This window comes from Pseudopodoces humilis, chromosome 14, assembly GCF_049639895.1.
Source record: "Pseudopodoces humilis isolate 2021_Gansu_Grassland_sample_001 chromosome 14, ASM4963989v1, whole genome shotgun sequence".
NCBI classification, from domain to species: domain Eukaryota; kingdom Metazoa; phylum Chordata; class Aves; order Passeriformes; family Paridae; genus Pseudopodoces; species Pseudopodoces humilis.
This window is the reverse complement of record NC_142213.1, coordinates 2,801,964-2,819,447: the sequence shown is the minus strand read 5'-3', so window position 1 is coordinate 2,819,447 and position 17,484 is coordinate 2,801,964. Positions and strand designations below refer to the sequence as shown.

Genomic DNA, 17,484 nt, shown 5'->3' with positions numbered 1-17,484 from the left:
AGATCAGGAAGGTTTTGGAGGGAGAATTTCCTCTCTCCCAGCGAAATAAAATCCTTCTGGGATCCTTCCTGGTGATCCTTAAGGTCTGCAGATCACCTTTAAGAGAAACCCTTGCCCTGGCACTTGAAGGAATGCATGAACAAGGCTCCTAAACACATCCCCGTGTCCTGCAGGCCAGGCACTTCTCCCGCCCAGTCCCGGCCATCCCGGCGCTGAATGGGACCTTAGTTTTAAGGATAAACACATCCATCACAAAGCTGTTTGGCCCACATCCCCTCCATGAAACCCCTTTTGAGGACTCTCTGCCCAGAGCCTGCATCCCTGCTCCACTTTCCACTCGCCAACCTGCTTTTTCCAACCCTCCCCAAGCAAAATCCTGCATTTTCCAGGAGTGGGAAGAGGCGCAGGAAAACGAGGGCCACTTTAACCCCTGTTTTAGAGCTGGAGCTCCCTCCTGGTTTGGTATATTTAGTTTGGGCACAGTTCTGTAACAAAAGGCACAAAGGAGCCAAGCTGTTGGGGCAGGGGGAGGGAAGAAAGTTGGTTTGATTTCGAGAGCCTTGGAAGATCATTAAAATTTCATAACAGGCAGGAAAAAAAAAAAAAAAAAAAAAAGGTTGTTTGCTTCTAAAGTCTCTGGTGTTTAAAGAGCTTGAGACAAAACTGCCGAGCAGAATATTCCAGTTTATCCCGTGGAATAGGAAGGAATGGCCCCAGAAGTAATTACAGTAAGTAGAGCAGCGAGAGAGGGGGAAAAGCTCAGGAAATCTGATGTCTAAGAAGGTTTTTTCTCTTTTTTTGCTGGGGTTTAATCAGTTTGCCCGATTGTTTGTTTCTGGTGATTTTGCTGACCTGCCGCAGTAAAGTGTTGGATACTCTGACAGCAAAACGGGTGGGATGGGGGGAATTTTGGCTTCTGGAATTTGGGGGCAGCAGAAAAGGCAAAGGCAGGGAAAAGGGGTGAAATGTGAAGTGTGGTTTGTGAGTTTACAAAGCTGGGTTCAGCGGATGGGGTTTCAGCAGTGGTCTCGCTCCTCACTGACTTTGGAGTTTTCATCCTCTGAACAAGCAACAGGAGAGAGATTTTTACAAAAGCAGGGAAATGATATCTCATTAATATTCCTAGCTAGCAGAAAAAGAAGGGAATAATAACATTTGGTGGTTCTAAAGCAGCAGGGAGATGATGATGAATGTTAGGCTGTACGTGAAAACTATACAAGGCTGTATAGATTTCAAAAAAAATCCGTGCTATTTCTGTTCTTGGGCTTCACTCTTTAAAAATACATTACCACTGAAATGGAGTTTTAGAAGGGAATAACAACGTTGGCAAAATATTTCTTTGAAGCGCAGAACTCCTGATCTGAAAAACAAAATAGGTCGTAAATCACAGAACACATTAAGAGCCACAAGATATATGGAAATCTAACATTATAAAATATTCTTCTCAGGATGAAATAGCATTTAAAACCAGTGTTTTAGAGTGATACAAACACTACTGAAGGGATTATATTCCCATCAAGGCTGTAGATATCAGTTCCACTCTAAAATCACAGTACAGTACTATAAAAAATCATTAATACTGATTAAATATTCATATATATGACATTAGACTTATTCATGAAAAGGGGAAACTTTTAGCTCTATATTTATATTTTATTATTAACTTACTTTTAGTTGTCTGCAATTTGTAAAACATTGCCGTATTTAATGGCATAGTTCTTGCAGCAAAAGATATGTATCTTACTTTTTATTTTGTTTTACCAAAAAAAAAAAAACCCAAACCCTAGAAAAAATAATCTTACTTATAATTTCCTGTAGTTAAAATGATTGTTAAATAACCTTCAAGCTGAACACAAAGAAAATATATTCAATTATTTGTTGAAATGCATAATATTTTCTGTCTTAATGAGTAGAGCTGATTACCATTCCTCTTTTTATACCAAATACACAAACGTTGTAAGAGCAGCTTTATCAGCAGAAGAGGCGCTTTTAAAGGAATATTGTTAAACTCAAAGTGAAATCTTATTATCTCTAGTGGGATTTGTACTCCTAAAATAATTTCCTACAATAAATTGTTCCTCTGATTTGAAATGTTCATCCCACAAGGAGGATTAATTACTCCATTAGGATATAATTTTCTCCTTGTTTTTCTATCTCCCGGGGAAAATCGGCTTCCCTGCTTTTCAGTTCTCACACGAGTGTGCAAACAAAACACTGAGATTATTTCTGAGGATTGTCCATATGCAAACTCCCATCATTTTTGAAGGAGTTTCCCAGAGAGGAGCCTGATCCAAGCCGTGTTGGAGTTAATGAGTCATTTCTATCTGCTGTAAAGGGATTTGGAGCTGAGCACTGGGCTCCTTACAAGCCTGAACTTTCATAAGAACATGAATTTTATCATCTTGCAAAATCAGGAATCATGGAATAATTTAGCCTGTAGTTGGAGAGTGTAGTTTGGCCTGATAATGATATTTTCCTCCATGTATTTTGGATTTATCAGTGGTTTGTGGCTAACACAGCCCGTGTCAGCTGATTTCTCACCCCTGTGTTAACAACTCTGTGCTTTGGCATTGTGTTTGTGTAGAAAAACAACAAGTTTTCAACCTGACTCTGATTTTCTTATTTTTTAAAAATAGACACAGTTATTATTCATAAAAGAGCCCATTCCACAATTTGATAATTATCAGAATAGCCTGAAATTTCACCAGCTCTATTAAAAAACAGAGAAGTCTGAGGGAATTACAGGAATTCTGGAGTCAGGGGAGGTTCAAATGCTTTTTGCCTCCTTTTCTCTCTTTTATTCCTTGCCTCCTTCCGTGTGCCGTCCCACAAAGCTTCCATTGGCAGCGGGGAGGAGGGTCTGGAAAGGGTCAGCTCAGTCTAAGCAGGGTCTGGAAACAAGGCCCATCTTGTCACTCCAGCTTTGCTCAACACTTCCAACCCAACCTGGGTCTCCACGTCCTGCCATAATGCAAATGAGGCTGTTCCTGCTGGGAACGTGGCATTCCCAGGAACATTCTCTCCTGGGGGCCAGGGCAGCAAGTCCTCCTGATTTAAGAGCTCTTACTGATGCTGCTATTCTGACTTTACAGGCATTCACAGCCTCCCTTCTCAGCCTTTCCCTTATTTCTACATGGAAGAAGTTTGTAGGAGTAATTGGAGTCTGGACTTGTGAAAGGAACCTCCTTCAGGTCACTTTTCAGTCAGGAAGTTTTAAAAATGAAACTTGAAATGCCACCCCCCCAAAAAAAAGAAACAGTGGGTGCAGTTATTTGCAAATAATGCCATTTATGAGGCCAGAAATCTGGGATTTTCCAGTCTGGACAGATGGGGGTACATGGGGATCTCCTCCTGTTGTGCCAGAGGAGCTGGCACTGTCCCTGATCCATGGCCCAAAACTTTTCAAGTTAAATGAACCACCCCACAAAAGAATTTAACAATCAAGCTTGCCTGGGAGAAGTGAAAAGCTGAATTCTACTTAATTTCTCTTCTTTCTCTGCAGGAGGAATTCACAGAGCCCAGTGCAAAGAGCGCAAAACAACCCAGAAGTGCCAGGGGCAAAATGCGATGGATGATTTCCAATACCACTGACTTCCCAATCCGCTGCCACCCCTGGACAGAAATCAGGGATACAGAAATCAGGGATACAGTTTGCAACCTCTCTGCTCCACCACTTGTAAATAAAGGCCTTTTTATCTCTGGGGTTTCATGCTCAGGAGAAAGTAATCTGTGGCCATAACAAACACATCTGTGGGTAGAGCAGCCTCACATCTGCTGAGGGCAGAGCAGCCAAGGGTTCAGCATGGCATGGAAATGCTTCCAGCAGGCTTGGAGCCACAGCTATGTCCTTTCTCTTCCCTTTGTCCAGTACACTGGATCCTGACCCAGGCAGCTGCTGTTCTTTCTGGAGGGTAGCAACTCAGAAAATGCCAAATATCTGATTTTTTTTTTGGGGGGGGGGGTGGTTTAAAAAAACTGCCCTCACATGAGCATAAAGACTTTTGTTACAATATCTGCCCAAAGCCTTAAACTCTCAGAAACAGCCCTCAGCACTGGTGTTGCTACCACAGCTAACAACTGTTAGAGGATGAATGGAGAGGATGAAGCTCCTTACCCTGAGGTCTGTCCATGGCAGGGGCAGGACAAGGATGGGGGATCAGCAGATAAATGAGCTTGTAATAGTTTGGGGAGCAGCTGTAAAACCCAATCTGCCAAATTCAGCAGAGATGCAGCCGCCCTTCCCCGCTCCCAGTGAAGTCTCTTCCTCCTGCCAGTTTGCTGAAAGGATTTCCATTGTGTGGTACTTAGCACATCTGGGAATTTATTGCAAGCTGATGCTTTCTGTTTTCTATCTCAGTGACACCAACAGAAGATGCGGAAGAACGGTCCACGCCAGATCCCTGCTCCACGCTGCATCCAAATGTGGTAAAACCCTGGAAAGCTCTGACGTAGGAGAGCCCTGCTTGTCCTGGTCTGATCCTGAATGACACTGACACCCACTGACTTCTCCCTGTAACAGATGCTGCTTAGGAAAAATAGGAGGATTTGGATAAATGATAGGAAAAAAAGGTTTATTTCCAAAACACAGCCCTTAAATGCAGGGCACTGGAATGTGTGGTAGGGACAGAACACAACATTGACCAAATTCCTCCTGTCCTGACTTTATTACTCTACTGAATATGGAGAAAGAGAAAGAATAAAGTTTTCCCAGGCAGGAATAAAGCTCAAATCTCAGCTTTTCAGACTCCATAAAGGAGCAAGGAGTCATGGAGCATGGCAGAGAGAACTTCCCTGGTCATATCCAGATGTCCCTGCCCTTTCCACCCAGCAGTTGCCCTGGGAAATAGCTGATGGCTGGGTTGTGTTATAGCAGAAAATAGGGATTTTCCAGCTGGACAACAGGCTGTGACCATAGGGCATCTGCATCCCAACGCCTTTCCCTGCCCTTTACCTCAGCTGGCCCTTTGCAATAGGCTGCAGGGAAATCATGTTCCCAATGGCAGGAACACAAAATAACTCATGATGTGCCTCAAACTGTGAGCAGAGAGTATCTGATCCTGCCCAAACACAGACCTGCTCGCTTCCGAGGGGGAAATATTTACACAGCAATCAACATCTAATTCCTTTTTCCCAGCCCAAATATTCCCTTCTGTGCTCAGCCACATTTTCTGCCCATCCAGAAAATCTGCAGGAGGTGGGCTGGGTGAGCATGGGGATGTGAGCAGTGCTCCCAGGGAATGCCTGGATCCCAGGGATCATCCCAAGAGCTACAAGCCCTCACACCTCAGGGTCAAGGGTTTTCTCCTGGCTCCTTTCATTCATAACCACCAAGATTGGACAGGGCAACTGAAAATCCAGATTTCTGTGCTTTCCACACTTTCCAAATTCAAGTTTTCTCCCATGTAAGCGGCAAAGAAACACCCTTCTCGCCTCAAGGATGGGGAAATAGGAGCAAAGAACCAAAGTGCAGCCTCAAAGTGCAATTTAGAACTCCCCGAAGGTGCAAGATCTCCCTCTTGCCAGCCATCCTTTGCTGACTTCAACAGCTCAGAATGATCAGCTGGGCAGAATGAAATTCCTTCCATCCCCAGATACTGCGATAAATATTTAATAAATAATCAAATTAAACCCGAATGTTGCTTGTATTTATTTTTTTTTCCCTTAGGTCAACATCTGTAGCTTCTCGTGCTGTTATTTGTGAAACAGCTTTATTAACCTATTACGAAAGCAGGCATTTGTTATGCAGCAAATTGAAGTTTCACAGTCAATGGATGTTTTGTGGCCTGGGAAAAAGTAAACATCAACTGGAAAAGTCACTTGTGCCTATTCTTGTTTTTGCCCAATAAGAATTAATATCAGATGTGTAAATGGTGGAATTCCTTGAAGGAAATGCATCTCCTTTGTTAAGGGACTGTTAGCTGGAAGCTCCAGAGCCTCAGATGATGTAATAGCCAGACGTCTGCAGACTTTTAGAACAATTGTCATTTATTTCCAGGAATAAGAGGAAATTTCTTTCTACTTCTCTTCCCACATCACTCATCCTAGCAGGGAAAGATGTTTTCCAGGGCGTTTCAGCTGTCACTAACGGCACAGTTCAGTATGGGTCACTCCACTTGACAGATGGATTTGGATCCAGTGTCAAACTACGGAAAAATGGAGAAGGAATCTTCATACAAGGAGGAGACAGACTGATGAGTCCACCCTGCTGATAATACTGAATTATTCAGGGGCTAAAGATGAAAGGTGACTGTGATGAGATGCCAAAAATCCATCTGGAAGTCCATGGCTGAGTGAGAAAACATCAGGTGAAATTCAGGATAGATAAATGCCAAGTGATGCACACAGGGGAGGAGGGTCCTGGAAATCCTCTGAAGTAACCCTGACTCTTACACTCTAAACTAACTTTAATCATTGAGGAGAGATAGAGCTCAAAGGGAGCTCCATGGAAATATATCCATGGAAATAGTTTGGACTTGTGGCTCTCAGGAAGACGAGTGAATATTAGAAATTATTAAGAAATGAAGAAGAGAGAGAGAGAGAGATAAAGAAAGAAAAAAAATGTGTTATTTTATAAACTTTGGTGCATTTCCACCTGGAATACCTGAAAACTCCCAGCTCCTAAAGAGACCAGTCAAACTAGAACACACGTAGAGGATGGTGCCAAGCATAATCAAAGGTTTAATCCTCAGTGTGAGAACAATTAAATGGATTCTGTTTCTTCAGCCAGAGGAGAGATGAGTGAGAGGATCTGATGGCCTCCTCAGGAATTAGGAATGACAAGGAGAGAATAGCAAGCAGCTGTTTGCTGTTTCTGCCTCTAACACAGAACTCAGAAGCATGAAACGAAGCCGGTGGCTGGCGGTTCCAATGGAGCAGGAGCAACCCTCCACACCGTGCTTCGTCATCCCGTGGAACTCCTTGCCACAGGATCCTGGGAGTGTTAAAAGTTTACTGGATGCATTCAGGAAAGAAAAACTCATCAGAAGTTTTTAAAATCCATCTGGGTTTTGTATTAAACAGAAAGGCTCCATGTCTGGTTCAGAAAGTGCCTGAGCCAGAAACCACTGTAAGCTGGGCAAGTATTTGGGGGGAAGTATCGCTCTAGGACTGACCTACATTTGTACTCTTTGCTGGGCTCTCACTACTGTTGCAGATAGGAGGTTGTTTGGCGTGGGCTTCCAGCCTGACCTGCTAAAGCTGTTCATATCTCCTTGTGAGCCCAGACTTCCAAGTGATAAGTAATTCCAGACAAATGCATTCCTTATGTTCTCTCTTAAATGTAATAATAACGTTAACTATTAAGTCAGGTGATGACAAGCCAGCACAGAGAGGCCTCAGGTCTTGAGCTTCTCCCTTCCCAGTTCTTATTTCCTTTGCTCTGGGTTGAGGTGACCCAGGGCAGCCCACAGGTGACAGGATCACATGTAGGTCCACCTTCATGGGTGGACATCGAGTCCACAGCTGGATCTCCAGGCCAAGAGAAGGGTCTCAACAGGAACCTCAGCTGAAGGAACTGAAGCCTTAAGGGAGGGTTGTTGTAAAATGTAAATGACAGCAAGCGTACTCATTTTTATCTGGGGTGGAATAGAGTTTATTTGCTTCTTGTGTACACCAAACCAAAGAGTTTGTCCCCTTTTTTTATGCACTAACACCGTGTTGGGCCAGCACGTGAAGGAAGATCTCACCTGTGTTTGGAGACCCCACATCAGAGCATAATTCAGCTTTCAAAGCAGTGATTTATCACTGCACACGGGTGATATTCAGATGCAAAATAAAGTGATCCTGGTCACCAAAATCAACCCCCTCATTGCCCTGCTGTGCATCAGCTACCTCTGTTTGTCTCTTGGTGGCCCTGCACAGGTTGTTGGAACCAAGACTGGCATAGGGACTTGATGTCCAACCATGTAGACATCTGTGCCCAGATTTCCTCCGACTACCAAACAAATCTGGTGTGCTGATACAGCTCTTGGAGCTCAGGGCATTTTAAGTAGGGAGGAAAGCTCAGTTAAAAACATTTCTTTTGGCTCTCAACCAGCGGAGACCTCCACAAGAGATATTCACAATCTTGTGAGCAGCTCCTCCAACTCTGATTGCCTGAGCAGGAAGATTAAAACAGCTACGATGGTTTCTGGGCAAATATCTCTGTGTTTTAGTGAAGTGTTTGATAGTCCCATAAAATCAGATTTGAAAGCTTGTCTCAGTCTGGCCTGGATATGAGTACTTGTCTGTGGTCTCTGCATTGGCTGGAATACCACAAACCAGGAGAGAGTTTGATTTGTCACATTTGAAGAGATGAAGGAGGTGCTGGTTGGAGAGGAAAGAGAGCTAAGCCTGACTTTATCTAATTTCTTTATGGATGTGTTGGAGGACTCAGAAAACAAAATGTGCATTGGACTTGCAGATGGGGGGAAACACCCGGGGAAAACACAGGAGATGAATTACTGGCAAAGCCTCAATAACTCAGGATAAGTCACCTCCAGCAGAAAAAGTCTCCCTGCATGAAGGGGTGTGTGACCACCACTGAGGAGAACATTTGATCTCTGGTGGTTCTAGGATGTGGCAGTGGAAAACTTGTCCTTTTGAGTCTCCAGAAGGAAAGATAGAGCTGAATCAACCACAGAGATAACAGCTTTCCAAACTATCCCCATGGTGGTCATCTTATTTCTTGAATGCTGCTCCACTCAGGGAACCTCAGCAAGGAATCAATACCCCAGAGAGAGGTCTGGGAGAGAGGAGGGAAGGAAAGAGAAAAATAATTTTTAAAAAGTAATAAAAATAATGAAGAGCCAAAGGGGAATGGCTTACAAGAAAAGATTAAAATACCTAAATATGGCTAAATTGGCCAATTTATGGCTAAGGGAGGATATGATAACAGTCTGCATGTATATGAGGTCTGTAAATCACTAGGAAAGGAAAAACATTTTTTTGGTTGGCATAAGAAGAAATTTCGGAGAAATGCCATTAAATTAAACAAAGGAAAATGTTGAATGAATAACGGGAATTGTTCCTAATGGTAAATTTGACCAGAATTTGCAAAATGTTTTATATAAATTGATCTGAAAAAAACATCAAGGAGATGTGAGAAAGCTGCTTGGATCCCAGTTATTAAAGATATTGGCTCCTTGTGCTTCCTGCAGCAAAGCAAGGAACAAGAACAATTGAGCTCAATGGAAAGGGTTTGGCTCTCTTTGTTTTCTGGTGCAGGAAACCAACGATTTTAGAAAGCTCTGCCAGCAGTCTCGTTGTTAAAAATGCAGTGAGTGCATCCAGAAAGCTCAGTCACAAAAGAACATGGGTTTCTGAAGGCTTAGGGCCGAGTCTTCCATCTTTCCAGGTTTTCAAAATATTTCTCAGCAAGCCCTGCCAGAACAGCCCCCCCCGACGTGCTGCAGCCCGGAGAGCACAAGGTGTGATAAAGGGGGAAGGAGCGTCATTTACATTCCCAGCACAAACAGCTGCCCATGGAGGACCAGCTGAGCCAGGCCCAGCTTTCTTGAAGTGGTTTTTGACCAGAATTCCCAGCGAGGTGCCCAAATGTGGGCGAGAATTCCCGTGTTGTCTTTGTGGTACACCCAAACCACAGGTGGAGTCCATACGGACTGGGGAATGTCCACACCACCAAAAGGCCCAGCTCTCCTGCTGGGAGATGTTTAGAGCTGGCAGAGGCAGTGTAACTTGGAATTCCTCCCTGGCACTGGGATCCACGTTCCCTTCACAAAACCACTTCCATCGGTGGGGGCTGAGAGCAAGTCCTATGCTCCAGTGTGAAATCTAATTGAGGTGTCCTTGGTGGTTTTTTTCAAACAGGAATCATGCAGCAGATGGAATCCTAGAATCCCAGAGTCCTAGAATTATGGAAAAGCTTGATTTGGAAGGGACCTTAAAGGTCATCTAGCCCAAACCCCATGCAACAAGCAGGGACAGAGCATCACAGAATGGTTTGGATTGCAAGGGACCATAAAGATCACTTTGTCCCAACCCCACCACAGTGGGCAGGGACACCTTCCACTAGAGCAGGTTGCTCCAAGCCCCATCCAACCTGGCATCTTCAGCTGGACCTGACCCTGGATGTTTCCAAGGGCAGAGCAAGAAGAGGTCTTTGACAAAGCTGTTGTGCCATGATTTGGGTTTGGCCATAAAAAAGGGAAAGCAGCTTTTAACTTGTTGGATTAAAACTAAAAAAGCAGGCAGGCAGGTGAGAGCTCAGATCTCCTACAGCCACCAGGATGTTTTCTTGCTCATCTTGCAAGATGAAGTTTTGAATTTGAAAATCCAGTTTCTCAGACCCATCTTGGTTCTGGAATCATCTCTTTGGTCTTAAACGAGCTGATTCTCCAATGAACTGGAAGACTGAGCACTTCCATGGAAGCTACAGCAGAGAATGAGGGAGCAATTCTCACCTTTTTTCATCTTTGCACAGTTTGTGTCACTTCATCACCACCCTACGAAGGCTGTGCTTTAAATCAGGTCTCTATCAAATCCCTGGATTGCTGCAAGCTAATCAAATCCATGGAGGAGGCTGGCATCAGTTCAATAATATGGATTGTATCAAGACTCAGGATTTTCATATTTCAAAGGCTGTTATGATTTTTAAAATCACAAACAGGGCGGTATTTATGCACAGCCCCTTGCTGTGTGCTACATTATCCACTTAGACTCACATTACAAAAATAAGCTGTAAACACTTTTGATGAAAGGGTTGGACACTTCGTTTACACCCCAAGAATGGACTTTTGTTTTAATGCCCAATTACACTTTGGTATTTAACCTTTCCCCTCTGTTTTACATATATTCTCTCATTTCGTTCCAGCTTGCTATTTATTTATCTTTGTGCAGGGAAGAAAAAAATAAAAAAGGGGGAAACCTTATTTTTTTTAAAAAAAAAAAATATATAAGTAAATACATTTACAAAAAAAAGTGTTCACTCAGCTCTTAGCTAAATGTATGCAGCAAATCAGAGTCTGTTTACCCTGAAAGTGTTTTGGTTGGGGTCTCAGATGATTGCCATTGGCCATGAATGAGCAAAAAGCAAAATGAGATACCTTTTACCTGTCAAGAGATTAATTAAAGTCTAATTAGCTCCTGTTTGCATGGTGTTTTGAAGACATGAAAGCATTTTGGAAATCCAGTGTGTGTTAAGGCCTGCACTGGCTACTTCTGGAGTAGCTTTTGGCACTGGAAATATCCAGGATGGAATCGGGGCTCGCAGCATCGCAGCAAGGGCGCGTCGGCCAACGCCTGCCCAAGGTTGCCATGGAAACACAGAAGCAACACATCTTGGCAGCTCCATAAAAGTAGTTTTTTCATATATTTTTTAAGGGCTGGAATCCACCCTGCTTGGCTTGGGCTTCCCCACAAATGAAGCCTTGCCTCAAGGACGTGCTGTGCCAGGAGAACTGGGAGCAAGCTCCATGTGCCTCGTTGGAATGCCCAAAACATCCCAGCAAGGATAAGGGATTACAAGGACCATTTTCTTGGACATCTTGCGTAGCAGAATTCATCCTAAAAGCACCTAAAATGGGGCAAGAGATCAAATTTTGGCGTAGCTGGTGCCCTTTGCACACCAAAGTCAATACTGCTCATAAATATTGGCAAAATTATTTCCTCATGCCAGGAAATGCAACTTTTTATGGAATTTATTGTTCCTTGTAGGCACTGTGGCAGAAGAAAATGTTAAAGGAGAGCTTTGAAACAAGGAAATGAGCAAACTGGGTGGATCTTTATGGTGGGATCTCCTTCCAGCTCTGTGTGAGGGAGAAAACATGCAGTGTGGGGTGGTGGATGGTGCAGTTGAGAGGGTGGAGAGGGAGATCCACATGGACAGGGAGAAGCAGCACCTTGGGATCAGCAGGATACAGAAGATGAAACCAATAACATGTGACATCTAGAGAGATTTTCCATAGATTCCTGATTATCATCTCAAATTTTTCTGAACCACCAAATTCTCCCACCCGCCTCCTTCTTTTTTTTTCCTTTTTTTAAATTTTCTTCTTTTCTTTTTTTTTCTTTTCTTCTTTTCTTTTTTTTTTATGCTTAGCCATCACTAATTGTAAATGAGCCCTTTGGCTTCCTTTGCTCCCAGACCTTTCAACTGCCCAGGCACGATTAAACAGTAAAAAATGTCACAGAATTCGCAGAGAGGGAGAATAATAGCGAAATCTGTTCCTCATTTTTTTTTATATTTCATATGGGATGCGAACCGTTTACTCCCTAGTAATTGCAGATGTTAGACTGAGACTGTAATAATGTAGCTGGCAATAACTGTTGCTTTACCACAAAAAGCTTCCCAGTAGCATTAAAAAGACAACAGAAACAATAGTTTCAACACATTCATCTGTACCAGGATTCTGGAAGCACTCAAGCTACTGATTTATCATGTAAACTTTTGCTGGTGTACGTAGGAACTCCAAATATTTTCTCATGCTGCTGCTGAAGAGATGACAATCTCACATTGTCTTCCATCATGTAATCTCTCCAATTTGCAGACAAATTTTGCCTTCCCACGGATTAAAAATGTTTTAATTTCTGTCTAATGGAGACCAGAGAACACATGCTTTAATATTTCCTCTTATTTTTTCCTATAATATTTGTTCTTTCTGGCTTGTTTGCCCATGTCAGTCTGGTGTGCTGGGAGGCAATTTTGAGTTAATTATCTAAAATTTACTGCAAAAAAGCTTTTAGAGCCTCCTGGCCTGTGAGTTATCCTGCATAACATGAATATAGGTGACACATAAAGCAAATAACACCCTAAAATCGGCTCTTCCAAGCTGGCTGGGTGCCCTTATCAGACATTTTAACGTGCCAGGCAGGACCAAGCACATATCACCGTACCTTCAAAGTGCCACGTTTGTGTCACAGATGTTTTGCATAAATAAATGCTGTCATCCAGGCTGATTAAATCAATACATCTGTATCAACTCGCAGTTCCTGGCGGCGTGGTCCAGAGGATGCCTTCTGCTCCCGCTGCAGCCTTTGAAACTGCAGAGAGAAACAAATAATAACAATAAAAACCCCCCTTGTTTTTCCCAGGTTACACTTTTCATCTTTATCTAAGCAGAACAGCGGCTGTGCTGATTGTGCTGGGGGAAAACAAGCCACGGGTTGGGTTCCAGCCCAGGGTTATCCATCTGGTGGTACTGCAAACCACAGGAGCAGAGAGCAGCTCCAGTGTCATCAGATCCCTCAGCTGGAATGTTCTCCTACTACAATTTAGGTTTTCCAGCCATTCCTTTCCTAATCCAACACTTATACAGCGAAACCTTCTTCTCTTTCCATCCATTGTTGCATATTTGCGTGTTTGGGTTCGGTAGTGTGAGATTAGGAAATTACAGTTTGAAAAGAGGGCCTGGGGCTGTGGTTTCTGGTCGTGTTCACATTGCAAGCAGGTCACTTCTCCATTGATACTTGCTGAAAATAATGAGATCTGGAGCATGCCAGTAATAATATCACATTTTGTATCTGTTTGGTGCGTCTGGATATCTTCAGAGCTTCTATCTATCGTGTGAGTGCCTAGTAATAATATTAACAGTGTGACATTGGGACTGGGAACTGGGATTTTAGGAACTTTACAGCTACCAGGGGGGAAAAAAGTCCCAGAGATATTGTTCACAGTTTTGCATTTAAATTACTAGCAAGTAAACAGATGAGTAACGTATGGCAGGAATGTTCTGCGAAGAGCACAGGATCCCATTAGGATTTAAAAATCACATTCTCCTCTGGCTGCTCATTTCTCCCTCGCTTCCATCATCTCTGGGCTTACATCATTTATGGAGCACTTCCTGAGCCGGTGGCAGCGTGTCACCACGGATCTGTGGCATCTTTGGGTGCAGAACAGAAACTGGCCCACCCAAACTCAGCATCAGCCACCAGATGGATGAAATTTGGACCCTGATGCCAATTATGCTGATTAGACTTATTTCAATATGTGGTTGTACCTGGTCTGGTTTTGAGAATAACGCTACATTCTGGGATTTTTTTCCACAATTATGTTGATGAAGATTAGAGATAAACATGAATAGATCTAGGATGTACCATGGCAAGGCATAAACACTCCTGGAAAAAAAAAAAAGCAATATTACATTACTTCTGGCTCTTTGGTGTCAGGTATTGCCAGGGCCCCATTCTACAAAATTTAAAAAAAAATCTTGGAATCAGAATAGACAGGATTAAAATACTAATAGGATTTCTTAGCATTATCCTCCCACAGCTCTTTTTAGGTGGTTTTACAAGGTTGTCATCAGAGACAGCATCTGAGCATCTTTCAAATAAAACTGAAAGCAACATAATGTTATAAATGAGCAAAAAATTTGGGAAAGAGTGAGGGAGAAAGTGTGTCTTCTCTCTCTCCCCAAAGATCTGATGTTTTATGGGTAGCTGGAGTATTTCTGCCTTCATTATCTCTGTCTTGACTTGGCTTATACTCAACCCCCAAGTTTTATAGAAATGTATCTCTCTGACCTTCCAAAGACATCAGTCTGGCTAGGAAATCCAGAGAATTTCTGGCACTGGGGGTACTGACTCACTCATTGTTCCTGTTCATTGTCAGTTCAGGAATTTCCTCTGGTTTGGTTGGAAGGAAAAAAATCCATCCAATGGCAGTTGTTGATATTTTGCTGTTGTTTGCCAGGAGTCTAAACCCCAAAATATTTTCTCTTCTCAACAGCATCGTGTTTCTGATTAATCAGGGTCAACTCTTCCTTTTCTCTCTTGACCTCTAGTAGTGACCCCAATGTTCTTTTTAATTTCCTTGATCTATTTGCAACATTCCCAGCCAGGTCTCTGGAGTGTTGAAGATAGAAAGTAACTTCCAAACACCTTCAGCTGTATTCTGGTTCCAGCTAAACTGGTCTGAATCAAGGCTCACTCTGCAGCAATCACTGGGCAAAATGGACGTGGGAGCCAAACCACAGATTACAACATTAGGGATTATGTCTTTCCAAGGGAAAAAGAAAGTTCCCACAAAATCTCTGTAAAATTTGCCTTGCCTTCATAATCCAAAACTTGTCTTTCCCATCAGCAGAAGGTTCTCTGTATAGGGATGTTTTCCCAAACCCCTTGGTCAGAGGAGACAAAAAGAGGAGAATGCCTGTGTTGTGTGGACAGTCAGGGGATTTTGGGTCTCATCTTCGAGTGACACCGTCCAACCTCTTCCCCATCAAGCCCAGACTGACAACAGGGGTTATTTTATAGACCTGCTCTGGGGAAAGTCATGGATCTGGACTTCTTATTCTCACCAAAACAGGACAGAAAGGGAAAAATTGACATATTTTCTTATTAAAGTATATTCCTGGCTGGATATCACCTGGTGTCCAGTTAACCATGTGCTCTCCCAAGGATCCCTTCTGAGGGATGCCTGCTGTCCAAAACTTGCTTTTGGGAGGTGTAAACTCTGTCAGAGAGGAGCTCAAGCTGTGAAGTTTGAAGGGCCTGGCTGTGTCTGAGCCTTGGGGCTGTGCTCAGGACCTCAGGAGTCAGATTCTGCTCAGGAACAGGCTTTGACACAGAGAGTTCTGCCCAGGGAGACCTTGATGATGGATTTGGGCTTGAAAAAGGAGCCATAATATATTTACACCATAATGCACAGAATGGGGTGTGTTTGTGAGGGAATGCTGGCTGGGGGGTACATGCATTAGGGCATGATTTATGTTAGCTCCACAGAGGATTTATCCTCCTTTTATGCCATCTGAAGAGAAGTCTGGGAATTTCATCACAGTAGGAAAAGAGCGAGGTGGAAGAACATCCTCACTTTAGGTGATCCCACCCTGGTCCAGCTCAGCAGCATCTGGGAGCGCAGTCCTGGTGCCAGGACTTGAACAGTTTCCATCTCCCCGTAAAGACCAGTTCACATTATCCAGCAGAGATGAACAGAATTTCCATTTTCCATGGTGGGCTCATTAGTTCCAGGTAAAATTTGTTCTCCTCACTGGCTAAATCCCTTAAAGGTACTTTGGGCCCATTCCTAGAGTCATCAAAGCCAGCGGCAGCAAGGTTGAGTATTATTCTGGTAATAGCTTCTGGTATTATTCTTAATTTAAACATTAACAATTTAACTCCCTGTTGTTAATAATAATAACCCCTTGGAAAATTCAGCCCGAAATCCACTTCCTTGTGGAATTTCTCCTCTCCCATCAGGCATTCAGGCTGGTTTGTTTTTGTTGGGTTGCTCCAGAGTGCTTTGGGTTGCACACACTGGTTTGTTATTGTTGGGTTGTCCTTCGGCGCTGGGCTGTGCACACCAACTAATTTGTTTTTGGAGTGTTGCTCTGAGCTCCACACTCCACTTTATTACTGATGGGCTGCTCGCTGCGTCTTGGGCTGCTGTCCTTGTTTTATGATTATTATTGCTGAGCTCTTTTGTGAAGCTCCTACCCACACAAATAGAAGGGCAGGAACTGTGGTGAATTTAATGCAATGTTTGGGGATTAATCTATTTTGCTTCACTTTTTAAAAGGGGCTAATTAAGGCTTTCAGGATTAGGAAACCCGCTTCTTACTTTAATATGGTTTAAAATGCCATTTCCTTCCCTACTTTCCTTTCTTCCCACATCCTTCTTTTGTAACATAACTTTTTATAGGTATCCTATCTTCCATCTTAATGCTCCTGTTAGCTTCTCGCTGGCCTTTCAGGAAAAACTTCTTTATGGAAGATTTCCTTTCAGGTTCAGTGCAAGAGCAAATACTCATGACCCTTGATCTTACTACTTACTTTCTTCTATAATGTCTTCATTCCATTTTGGTGCATATGTTCATAATCAGCAGGAAGATGGAAAGAAAAACGATTGGAAAATATTATTCGGACAAGACTCTGGCATATTTATATGATATAAACCAGAATTCTTCATTACCATCATTACTGAGCAGCGTAATATTGAACAAAATTTTTATTTCCCCTGTTCCATGAGCAGTGCCCCTGGTGATCTGGTAACACTAATTTGGGGAAACTGAGGCCAGAAGTAGTTGTAAAAGCACATTATGATGTAAAGCAGCCAAGACCTCTGAAATTACTGCTGTTGACCTCTTATTTGCCTTTGCCAAACATCATTCTTAACATTTAAATATTAGTTTGAGTGGAGTAGGTGTATCACTCTTCAGCAAGGGTGAAATAAAAGAGCTACAAAGAACATCCTCCACAGCAGTAATTATTTCACTCTTATAATAATGTGTTTGAAAGAGGAAGGAGAGGAATTCTGGAGCAATTAATGAAATATTCCTTGCATGACCCATCGCAAAATCTCTCTGCCATGTGTGAATCTGGGTTTGTGTTTGTGTCTGTTTCCAATTCAATTAAATAACTGTAAAACCCCAAATGTGAGCAGAAGACTCAAGGCTGAAGTAATCTTGTTGCTAAATCCAGCTGCCTGCTCCCAAAGCTTCCCACAGCAGTCTTGTGGTGCTCCCTCCTGAACCCAGCCAGAGTTTGGTTCCACATTCCCTGCTCCTCTGGACACAGCTGGACAGCAGCCCTGGACAATCACCACAGACATGA

General features: G+C 43.0%; 1 long non-coding RNA gene across 1 annotated transcript; it reads left to right on the top strand.

The window, feature by feature from the left end:
• The first annotated feature begins 643 nt into the window (after nucleotides 1-643).
• On the top strand, nucleotides 644-5,504 carry LOC148183123 (uncharacterized). Its single transcript, XR_015773805.1, has 3 exons — nucleotides 644-728; nucleotides 3,503-3,676; nucleotides 4,358-5,504. It is a non-coding gene; the product is annotated as an uncharacterized LOC148183123 (long non-coding RNA).
• The last annotated feature ends 11,980 nt before the right edge of the window (nucleotides 5,505-17,484 follow it).